Source organism: Tupaia chinensis, unplaced genomic scaffold (assembly GCF_000334495.1).
Source record: "Tupaia chinensis unplaced genomic scaffold, TupChi_1.0 Scaffold000688_1, whole genome shotgun sequence".
Lineage (NCBI taxonomy): Eukaryota > Metazoa > Chordata > Mammalia > Scandentia > Tupaiidae > Tupaia > Tupaia belangeri.
The window spans coordinates 2978814-2990239 of NW_006160211.1; the positions used below are offsets into that span (position 1 = coordinate 2978814).

General features: G+C 42.3%; 1 protein-coding gene across 3 annotated transcripts in view; it reads left to right on the top strand.

Annotated features, from left to right (window-relative positions):
* GNG2 (G protein subunit gamma 2) overlaps positions 1–11426 on the top strand; it is a 150173-nt gene that overhangs the window by 84491 nt on the left and 54256 nt on the right. The window lies entirely within an intron of this gene.

Here is an 11426-nt window from a genome sequence, read left to right on the forward strand (position 1 = left end):
CTCTCTGTCTGTCTGGCGAGCGCATGCGCCCTATAGCAAAAACCTCTCCAAAAAAAAAAAAGAGGTCTATCTGTTACATATATACTAATGCATGTATATGGCATATATCTAAATTCGATAACAGAAATGTTGCACATACGTAATTTATGCATGCGTTGTATATATTAAAATGTTGTATATATGTGATGTGAGCATACATGTTGCACATATATCATTTTTTTAAAAGATTTTTGCCATAGGATACATGTGCTCAGCAGAGAGAAATGGAGACAGTGAGAGGGAAAGCAAGAAATTACCCCCCAGGAGGATGGCCGTGCCACAATCCCTTCCTCTCCATTCTCCTGGGATTTTGGTTACACATGCACGGGTGTCTGTCCTGATTTTTCAAGCCATCAGGTCTGGGTCTTGAACCGTGGTGAGCCGTGTGGGAGTCCAGTGCATTAACTACTATGCTACCTGTTGGCCCGCATAAAAATACATTTTTAATATATATGTTTCATTCACATGTTTTAAAAATAATGGGAAGAACACCACAAAAATTTTCTCTATCGGTAGTGAGATTAGACATAGTTTTTAGGGCCAGTCAGTGATGTGTGCATTCAGGTGGCTGGAAGCCTCATCCCCAGCTACACCGTGGGGCACACCAGGTGGGTGTGTGCACGTGCCCAAAGTCCCGAGACGAGAATGGAGAAGAGATTGCAGTATGGCCGTCCTCCTGTGAAGGGGGGGGGTGCTATCTCACTTTCTCTCTCTGTTAATCTGTCTGTCTTCTCTCCCCAGCAAATGTATGTGCCCTATAGTAAAATAAAAAAGTTTTTAGACAATGGAATTAAAATAAAAACTTATTTTTAAAAATGTTTTTTTATAGTTTTTCTATTACTGCTCTGAATATCCAGATTTTTTAAATGGCAGATATTATTTTATAATCAGGAAGAATATTATAGGAGAAACACATTGTTAGGTAGTATCCCTAGATATCTTGTTACCTGTATTTATCACTACTAACTAACCACTGTGTCAGATATATGCTTTCTTTTAAGTCTATGTCTTCCATGAGAGAAAAGGTATCTTCACTGTCTCCCCATAGTGCCCCCCAACCATGATCGTACCTCCAGCCTCACCTGACCGGAGCCACAGGCACACGTGTGTGTGTGCCCAGTCTGCCCAGGGAGACCTCAAGACGTTAACTGGGGACCTTCACTTGTGGCCTTGGCATCAGGGGGAATTGCCTTATTGTTGCAATTCTGTGATATATCCCTTTTGTCCAGAAATTAAAATTAGTGGAAATATCCAAGGAACATGTCCAGACTTTAGCAAATGTTAATGAGTACATTTTTGATAGTTTTACTCTTATTTTTTATTTTATGAATTTTGACCATCTTAATATCGTACACAATTTTGAGGAGTTTTTCACACTGACTTAATTTTTTTGCTATTGGGCATCTGCGCTCACCAGAGAGACAGAGAGAGACAGACAGTGAGAAATCAGTCCCCACGGGAGATGGCCACACCACAATCCCTCCTCCATTTATTTTTTTTAAGAGAGATTTTTGCTATAGGGCATGTGTGCTCACTGGAGAGACAGTAAGAGAGACAGAAAGCGAGAAATCATCCCCCAAGAAGGATGGCCATGCCTCAACCCCTTCTCCTCCATTCTCCTTTTGGGATTTTTAGGCACGCACACACACGCACCTGGCCCAAGTTTGTTTAAGCCATCAGGTCTGGGACTTCAACTATGGTCGACTCTGTGGGAGTCCAGTGACATAACTATCATGCTATCTGCTGGTCCCCACATTGACTGATTTTAAAAGAACTTTGGTAATTAATTCCACATTGCACCCTTACTTTCTTTAAAACTGTTGAGTAGTTCCATCCTGAACTATCAGCTTAACTAGGAGTAGTCGGTCAGTTTGCTGGAGGATATTACATGCATCTACCACTGTTTCATTTCATTGCTCAGACATTATTTTCAGATGGGACTCTTCCGCAGTGGCTTCCTCAGTAAAGATCAATGCCAATAATTCATTTAGCTTCTTAGCTAAGGTATATCTTCATTCCAAGGCCCATATTATGTTCACAAATAACCAAATGATTTTTCTTAATTCGCATGAATGAGTTTTATGAAGGACATGCAAAATCTTTCTATCCTATTTTTAATTTTTATTCTGTTTGTCATACTTAATAGACCTTTCTGAGACGTATTTGGGTAGGAATTTCTACATGTGTATTTAACACTGAGAGTCATTGTATCTAGTGTAAAGTTCAAGATTTTGTTCTGGTGAGTTTTCTTGGTTTTGTTTTAGTTTTATCATTGCTTTTTTAAAAATATACTTTTGCAGAAGATGCTTAAGTTGTAATCATCATTTGTGCTCTGAAAATATACAATAGTGATTTCATTCTGAATGTCATGTATGTCCAATGTAAATTTTATTCGAGCCAAAGGCTGCCAGACATGCCTATTCCAGTTGATAGGGGTCATTAGACAATAAATCAGACTAAAGCCAAATGGAAGAGGATGCCATCTTGAGTCACTCGTGATGTCTGAAAGAAATACTGATGAGTGGACACAGTGACCATGGCTCCTGCTTTCACACCTTCTCTGTGCATCTTCTTAAGGGATCCTGTGCACTGAAGGTGCCTAGTGTGGGAAAGGGATTGGAATAAATGCTGTTTTGGTAAGAGGGTTGGTAAACCATCTTGGGTATTAAGTCCCTTTTAACTATCTTCTAATAATGAGGTGTCAGCAGTTCTCATCTATTTAAAGCTTTAAAGAGACCACATGAGTAATGTGCTTCAGGTGCTTATCTCTACTTAATTAATTTATTTGTAAGTGAAATACCTAATTAAAGCAGTCTAAGGAGCTCCTTTGCAGTCCTGATCTGATGGGTCCAATAACAAAGAGAGATCTTTGCTGATGAAACTTGGTGAACTAATCCCCACGGGCTAGTTAGCTTTATCAGATCCCACTTGAGGAGTTTTGTTTTTTTTCTTGTGTGTGTGTGTGTGTGTGTGTTTTAAGTGTAACACAGGTTTGACTTGGTCTTTAATATTGACCGGAAGTGCTCACTCACTCATTCACAACTTTGAAGGAAACCGGAAGGCTGTATGACTGGGGTCCTTCCTGATAAAATGGGGGAGATGAATAACGGCAATACGTGACCTGGTATCCCAGCTTGGTGTCACACACTGCCATCAGGAAGGTCAAGGAGCCTGTCACAACTTCATTGACATTTCTTTCTACTTGAGAGTTTGCTTTATACTTCCCTTGTTAGGAAATTATGTAACTCAAAAGTTTTTACCCTTTCACCTCAGCTGTTAAGAAACACTGGCCATGGTTAGAGTGCAAGTGTGTGAATCAATCCAGTTGTCAGTTCTCCAGACCCCCTTTCATTTTGTTCTTTCCTTAGAACAAGGGTGTCATCCTTCAAGTAAAAGAGCCAATGCCTCTTAAAGGCAGTCTACTAGCTCGTAGATAAAAATGGCAACTTTGGGTTGTAAAATTTCGGTTTTATCAGATTGTGCTTCTGCTCTATTATGAGGGGAAAGGAAGCATTTGAGTGTAATAGTCATGAGTGACTTGTCATGGGTTTTGTTCCTTGTAAACTGTAACCGCCCCAAATAAAATGACTAGAACAAAGAGCATAAATGAATTCACAAAAAAAAAAAAAAAAACCACCTAGGTTGTTTACAGGATCCCGGAAGGACTTAAAGATGCAGCAAGAAGACAAATTAACTTGGGCTCAACAGAAAATTAGCGGGGAGAGAATGGGTAAGGATGACACACTAGAAGCCATCTGTTCTCTTCTCTAGTTAAAGTTACTTTTTATTTAAAAAAAAAACACACTTTTATGAATTTTAGACCCTTAAAATATTTTTCAACAGGAAACTGATGTTTTTCTAAAACATTTTGTGACAAATTGCTATTAGAAGAAACATAGCACTGCTCTAAATGAGTGCTTTGAAAGCAGCACGTAACCCAACATGGAAGAACCACTTTTGCCTCGTGCGTAAGTATGAAAAAGGGCCAGGGATTTAGACCTTAGGAGTTACTGGGTCATCAGAAAAGTCACGGCCCATTTTTGTATAGAAAAATACATCGTGACTCATCTGACGACCTAATAGATGCTGCACTGTTTTCTCAGGCAGGAGCACATGGTGGAAAACTACATCTAGGTTTGTTGGTTCTCCTGGGATTGCGACAATAGGTGACAGGTAAAAGTATTTGTTATAGGATGAACCTGTCATGACTGTCATTTTCAGAGAAGGAAGACATTAGGAATACTAAGAATATGGTAGCACTATAAATGAATATAACAATCCACCTCAAAATAGCCACCTCTTCTGTTCATCTCTTTATTCCCCTGCAGTGCAGCATTCTGCATAGAGAAGGCACGAATGCATAGGGGAGGTGGACTCAGTGATGGTTCTATCTATGCAATCACTTTATTTCTGTATAGAATTTCCTCGTGTTGCGTAGCTGGTAGTATCTAACCAAGGCTAATTTTAGATGGAAAGCCATATTCAGATCTATTATTATTTCAGCCAGGAGAAAACACAGAAATGGAGTGGGTGCTGGAACATATCCATTATGTGCCCCCTGGAGAGAAATGGAGTGGTTGAGAATAGCGCACCCTTGGCAGAACGTGGTGGGAATATTTGCACATCGGCTTCCCACAAGGACCTATTTTATGCTGAGTTTTTTCATATCTCGGTGTCTAGGATGCCACTGTTAGAACATCTTGAAATGCTGAAATTTCTCCACCAAAGTAATGCTGAAAAAAAGGGGGGGGGGAAATTAATCCAATTAAACACACTATCCTGAGAGAATGAGATTTGTAGCTGGTGCCACTTCAGTAGTAGCCGGTGAGAAGGGAGGAAGCCAGGAGTAGATGCCTTGGCCCAGGGAGACTTTACTGCCTCCAGTTTGGTGGGAACGGGGCCAGACAGCCTTGGACCATACCCAGGTGGTTTGGGAGACCCGGGAGTACAGTACAATGGACATGGGATGTCAGGTAGTGGATAGTGTCAGGGTTCCAGAGCCAGCTGCAGCTTTGAAGCTGCCTCTTATGTAAAGTGCTTATTAAGAGTCAAGGAGGAAGGTCTGGGCCCTGGGGGATAAGGCCTGGCAGACAGCCCAGCTAAAGGGATGGGATGCAGGGAGCATTATCTGAGCATGCAGGTGTTCCCCAGGTCCCTGGCTGTCAGTCTTAAGGAAGCAAACTCTACTTCGGGCCTAACGCATTGATGGAAATCTGATTTTCCATATGCCGTCAGGCTTGCTCAAGGCTGATGTGGGCACTGGTAGGCAGAGCCTGCCACGAACTGGGCCGTGGGAGGGGGAGGATTTGGTGGCCAGGAAAGGCATGGTCTAATGGATTCTGTAAACCTTTGGTAGCTCTCAGGCATGTGAGCACATCCTCAGCTGATCCTCACCCTTTCAGAATGTCACCTCTCTGAAAGTTCATTCATCATAGTGAAAACAGTCCCCACATGTTCTGGAGTCGAAGTGCCTGGGAGCCACCACATTTCCCAGGGAACTGCAACCACTGCCAGGAAGAAAGGTGGGGAAGAAACGATTTTCCATAGCTGCCCTCGCTGAGCCCCAGGAGGAAAGCGTGAGAAAATTGCCTCCCATTCATCAGAAAGCCGTGACATGACTGGTTGCCTTCGCGCTGCCATCGCCGCTGTAATCTTTCTGTGAGAGGCTGCATCCTCCAGGGGATGAGGGTTGGAACCTTAGCCCGCTGCTGAGTTTATTAGAACCATGTCTATTTATCACTCAGCATCCAACAAACAATATGAACCCTGCACATGCTGAATTTCCTGATTAAAGGTATTTAGGGCTCATCAAGGGAAATGCATTCTTCCCTGAGAGTAGAAATTGGGCTTAAAAAAAAATGTTTAGTCATGGTTATTTCAATCACAAAGGAAAACCTGATCTTTCCATCATGACTTTATTACTCATTGGATACACTGTATTAAAAACCAACCAGCCCCATCCTCACAAAAGGAAAGAAGATTAAAAAAAAAAAAAAGCAGGATAATGAACTAGAAGCGAGAATCGTGAAACAGTGGGGTAGAAGCAATCTCCAAAGCATTTTTACCGTGCAGTGTCAGAGACACCTGCTGAGGTTGTGACCTAACAAGCGAAGATCTCATGCACATTGGTGAGGAGATACAGGTAGGAACAGCTTGGAGCTAACTTTGTTTCTTGTCCATCTGTAAACATTAAGTGCCAAGTGGAAGCATTTTTCAAAACTATGAAAGTTACGTCCTTCATTAAAAAAAGGGTAGAGGCCCAGCCTGCTGGCACAGTCAGTAGCAAGCTGAACTGCAGTATAGTAAGCCACATGGCCAGCTGTGGGGTCAGCTCCCTGGGGCCATCTGAAAACACACTGGGTACATGTGTACCTGCCCAAGGTCCTAATGAGCTGGAGAGCCAGGAAAAGGGGACCATGGTGTAATGGGACCCTCTTTTTTTAAGTATTTATTTCATTTTATGTATTATTGTTTCTTTAAAATTGCTATAGGGGATATGAGCTCACCAGAAAGAGAGAAAGTGAGAAAGCAAGTTGATAGATTTGGGACTCAAACCACAGTCAGCCATGTGAGAGTCCAGCACTTCAACCACCATGCCACCTGCTGGGCCCTGAGATCCTATTAAAGGTGCCTCTTTTTTTTTTTCTCTCTCTCTCCCTCATGGTCTCTCTTTCTCTTGTGATAGCTAGGCAGACAGATGAGCATAGGCCCAGACATTGAGCATAGGCCCAATGAGAGAGTGCTTGCCTTGCATTCGCAGGTCGTATTTCCATTAACTCGTGATTCTCAAAATAAGTAAATAAATACTTTTACTTGTAGATCAGCTATAGAATAGCTACTAAAGCAGATTCATAACTTAGGCATAAAATAAACTCTACTGACCTGTACTTGTTTTCTTATTACCTTAGTTGTGAAAGAGTTAAAAAGCAAAATGTTGGAGCAAGCAAGTGGCATGGTGGTTAAGATACTGGTAGGCAGAGCCTGCCACAAACCAGTTAAGGCACTGGTGGTTAAGGCACTGGACTCCCCCATGGCAACCATGGTTTGGGTCTCAGATCTGGCAGCTTGCAACTCATGACAGGCACATATGCATGCATGTTCAAAACCCGAAAAGGAAAATGGAGGAGAAGGGATTGCTCCCCAGGGGGTGATTTCTCATTTTCCCTCTCTCTGTCTCTCTCCAGCAAGCACATGTGCCCTATGGCAAAAGCCTAAAAAACAAACAGAAAACCTAAATGTTATCATTTTTGGAGAAACCCTTATTAAATATCATCATCAAGAAATAGAATTACAGGACCAGCAGTTAGCATAATGGCTATGTCGCTGGACTCCCATGTAGTCGACCATGGTTCGAGTCCTGGACCCAGTGGCTTAAAACTCACACCGGTGTGTGTGCGTAGGTGCCCAAGATCCCGAGAAGAGAATGGAGGAGAAGGATTGTGGCATGGTCATCCCCCCTGGGGGGGGGGGGGGGGATTTCTCGCTTCCTATCTCTCTGTCTGTCTGGCAAGCGCATATGCCCAAAAGCAAAAACCTCTCCAAAAAAAAATAGAAAATAGAATTAGGAAACTTTATAATTTAGCTAGAGTAAAAGCTTCATTAACTTAAAATCTATTAATTCACAGTTTTATTTTAGATTGTAATTAGAGTGACGTTTAATTTTGTTCAACAAACCTTTTCTCTGCAGATAATAATGCAAGAGATAATAATACAATAATGTGAAACAATATTATAAGAATAATGCTTAAAATCTTTAAAGAATAATTAGGTTTTGAACATCTTCAATACCTCTTTACATATAAATAGTGAACATGCCAAACAAAATTATCTTAACTAATCTTTTGAGCAGGTCTCCAAAGAAATGTTTTGTAGCAAACTCTGCTCACATTAAGTTAAGCTTAGAATACTTTTAAATTTGCTATAGGGCATGTGTGTTCACCAGAGAGAAAGTGAGAAAGCACCCCCAGGGGGATGGCCATGCTGCAATCCTTTCTCTTCCATCTTCCTCTCAAGATTTTGAATTAACCAAGGGAGATACAATCTTCCATGAAAGTGAAAATTGGGCTTAAAAAAAAATGTTTAGTCATGGTTATTTCAATCACAAAAGAAAACCTGACCTTCCAATCATTTCCATATTACTCATTGGATACACCGAGTATCCACACACATGCACCTGCATGTTTTTCAAGCCACTAGGCTCGTGACTTAAACTGCACAATTGGCCATGTAGGATCCAGCTGCCTTAACCACTATACCACCTAGCTGGCTCAAGTTACCCTTGATATAAAAGCAATACATTCATCCCCCCTATAGTCCATAATTTAGATGTTCTTGACTGGGTTTTTTCCTTCTTGGTTTGATGGCTGGGGTTTAACAGCATAGTCCCATGCCATGGGCTCCTGAGCCCTGAAGGAAAGTAGATTCGACAGCCACTGAGTTGGTGGAGAGGTTGTTGGGACATGTTCTGCCCTAGTGGTGGACAGGTCCAGTGACTAGGTCAAGATGGTGAGCATGGACAGTAGATGATTGTTGGGCAAAATGTGGAGCAGCCCATGCTCACTGTTTAACACTTTGTGGCTGAGATTTTGGGCTAAGTTCATTTGACAAATTTTAATTGAGCTTCTATCATATGCCAGGGTCTAGGTATTTATAGGCAAATAAAACATACATAGCCCCTGTCCTCATAGAATTTTACAGTCTGGTTGTGGAGACAGAAACTAAAGACACACACAAGGAGACACATAATCACAAACTGTGATAGCAGAAGTATACTGAAGGACAGGGACAGGATGCCCCAAGACCATGGATAGCACTTGTAAATGGAAAGGGCAGAGGAGTTGCAGAGATTTTTGAGCTCTTACAACAGCATCCCTTGAATAGTTCTTAGTTCCTCCTTCCGTTTCATCCTGTGTAGGCAGTGGAAGATGACAAGAATGCCCCCTGGCGAATTTCACCAGTGTTCCTGCCAATATTGATCTTTCTTATCAAGATATCATGAAACGACATAGGCCTAGCAAATTGCCATCCTTGGGGTCATTGGAAACGTATGAGCTGGGCTGTTTCGGAGGAGCTGAGTTCTTTGAGTAGGATGGAGGGTGTGGTATATATACTTTTCATCAGGATTAGAGTAACCTCTGCTCCAGATGTGACCAAGAATAGCTAGATTCCCTTGGACGAGCCTTCTGATGTCATTGAACCACATTCTTTCTCCTGTAAGAGAAGACGATCTTGGAATCTAAAAGATTCCAAGTCCCAAAACACTGTATGGCATAGTGGAAAAAAAGGTATTGACCCTGAAACTAGATTGCAAAGGTTCAAATCCCAGTTCTGACACCTACTAGCTATGTGACCAAGTGAGTTTCTTGACCTCTCTGTTCATCATTTCTAAAACTAAGAGATTTAGCACCACCACATAGGGTTGTAAGAATTCAGTAGTTAACCTAAGTAAAGTACTTGATAGCACTTGCCTCATGGCAAGTACCTTCGTGTTACTACTGTTACTATCCCATGAAAGGAGACCACCTCCTTAAGGACTTAAAAGGCAGAATGCTTAAGGTACTGGTGGAAGTATAAACAGCATCGCGCGTGGGAACTGGAGAATTTATATATGCTAGTTCCTACCAGGACTCCCTTTGTTTCAGGCATGTTCCAGGCACCATTTTTTATTGCTGGGCGAGGGGCCATAACCACAGACTGCTGTATTTCTTACTCACAGGAACTCTCTTCTTCCTTAGGACACGGGCAAGTAATTAAGCCCCTGGGTATGGGGTGGGCACAGGATATTAAACTAATGTTTACTTCATTATTCTCCCACACCTGTGGCCAGGACACAAAGCAGCAGAGTCAATGCCATTTCCAGAGCTGCTGAGAGGTGGGTGCTCAGAAGGCAATGCGTTTTTGTTCTTTCTGAGCAACATATCATGAGACCTCATAAACTGAACTTGGAAGGATGTTTTTCATATCATGAGAACATTTATTAAAAAATGTATATGCATTAACTTCAGCTGACTTCTGTCTACTGTAGAGATTTGGTTTTAATGACACATACAGATTTGCAATAACCAGCATTATTTTCTCCTCATTTCTTAATGCATCCAAGTTTCTAAGACTCTATCATTTTTTTCCTTTGTATGATCAGCATTTTTTATGAGTGACACTATCTGGATTCAGCTATGATAAATCATTGATTAATAATGAATGAGACTTTGCTATGTTTCTTCTTCTTCTCCTCCTGTCCCTCCCCTCCTCTCCCTCTCTCTCACTCTCTCGCTCTCGCTCTCTCAGTGAGCATGTGTGTATGTGAGTGTGCAGTCCATGTCAGCCAAGTAAACCAAATTGTAAAAGTCTAGCCTCTTCCTACATACTAGCCAGGTTTGGGAATGTCTGAAATAGTTGAGGAGATGATACTTCTGTAAGAAAATACAGAGAGGAACTGTTGTTTCTGCTGGTGGAAAGGAAAATCACTAGTGAATATTATAAAACAGAAGATGTAGCATTTCAGATAAAAGGATAAAGGGAAGAAAAAGAAAAGCAATGAAGTCTTCTTAGAAAAAAAAAATAGTTCCCTGACATTTTTCCTGAGACCAGAGCACTAGGGTCTCTACTACCTATCCCTTGCTGTGGATGCATCCCTTTCTGAAGGTTGTGAGCAGCCCCCTCCTCTTTGCCCTGGCCCCAGGCCTCATGGGCCGCTGAACAATATGGCTTGTCCCATAGAAGAGCAGAGTTCAACCCACAGTTTCTACTCCCCTCCCTGTCCCTACAGCTCCCTGTCTCAAGCCTGCCTCTCCTCTCCCTGGCCTGAGCCTAGAGCCATCCTCTCTTGAGTTTTCAGTCTCTCCTCCCTCTCCAAAAACTTTTCAGAAGGAGCTCAGTTTTTCCTGAAGAGTAAGGGAAACAATCTGGTCTTTATGTGGGAGTCTGTTTAAGAAATACCGACTCCTGCTCACAAGGGCCTCTTTCATTCTGCTTGCTGGTGTGTGCTTCCTGAGCCGCCGGGGGTGGGACGTCTCAATAGAGTCCAGTCAAAGATTGCAACTGCTAATTTCCAAAGCTGCAGGGAGGAGGTGGAGGGGAGGGGACAGTGCTATGTGTGCTGTGATGCCCTGTAGATGCTTTCTGCAAGAGCTGCTCCAGGCGGCCCCAGGAGCTCTGTCTAAAAACATGCAGACATGTATTTTATTAGCAGGGCGGCTCTTTCTGACAAATACACTTTTCTTCTAGCTTCCCGTGTACGGGGTGGTTTTCGTTTTTCACAAAATACCCTTATTTTAAAATAACAATCGAGCAGAGTAAAGTAAAAGGCATTGAGTGGGGAATGACTGAAACCTGTGAGAGGCCTCTTTGTCGCAGGCCAGCAAAGCGCTGCTGTGGTGAGCCATGGCCAC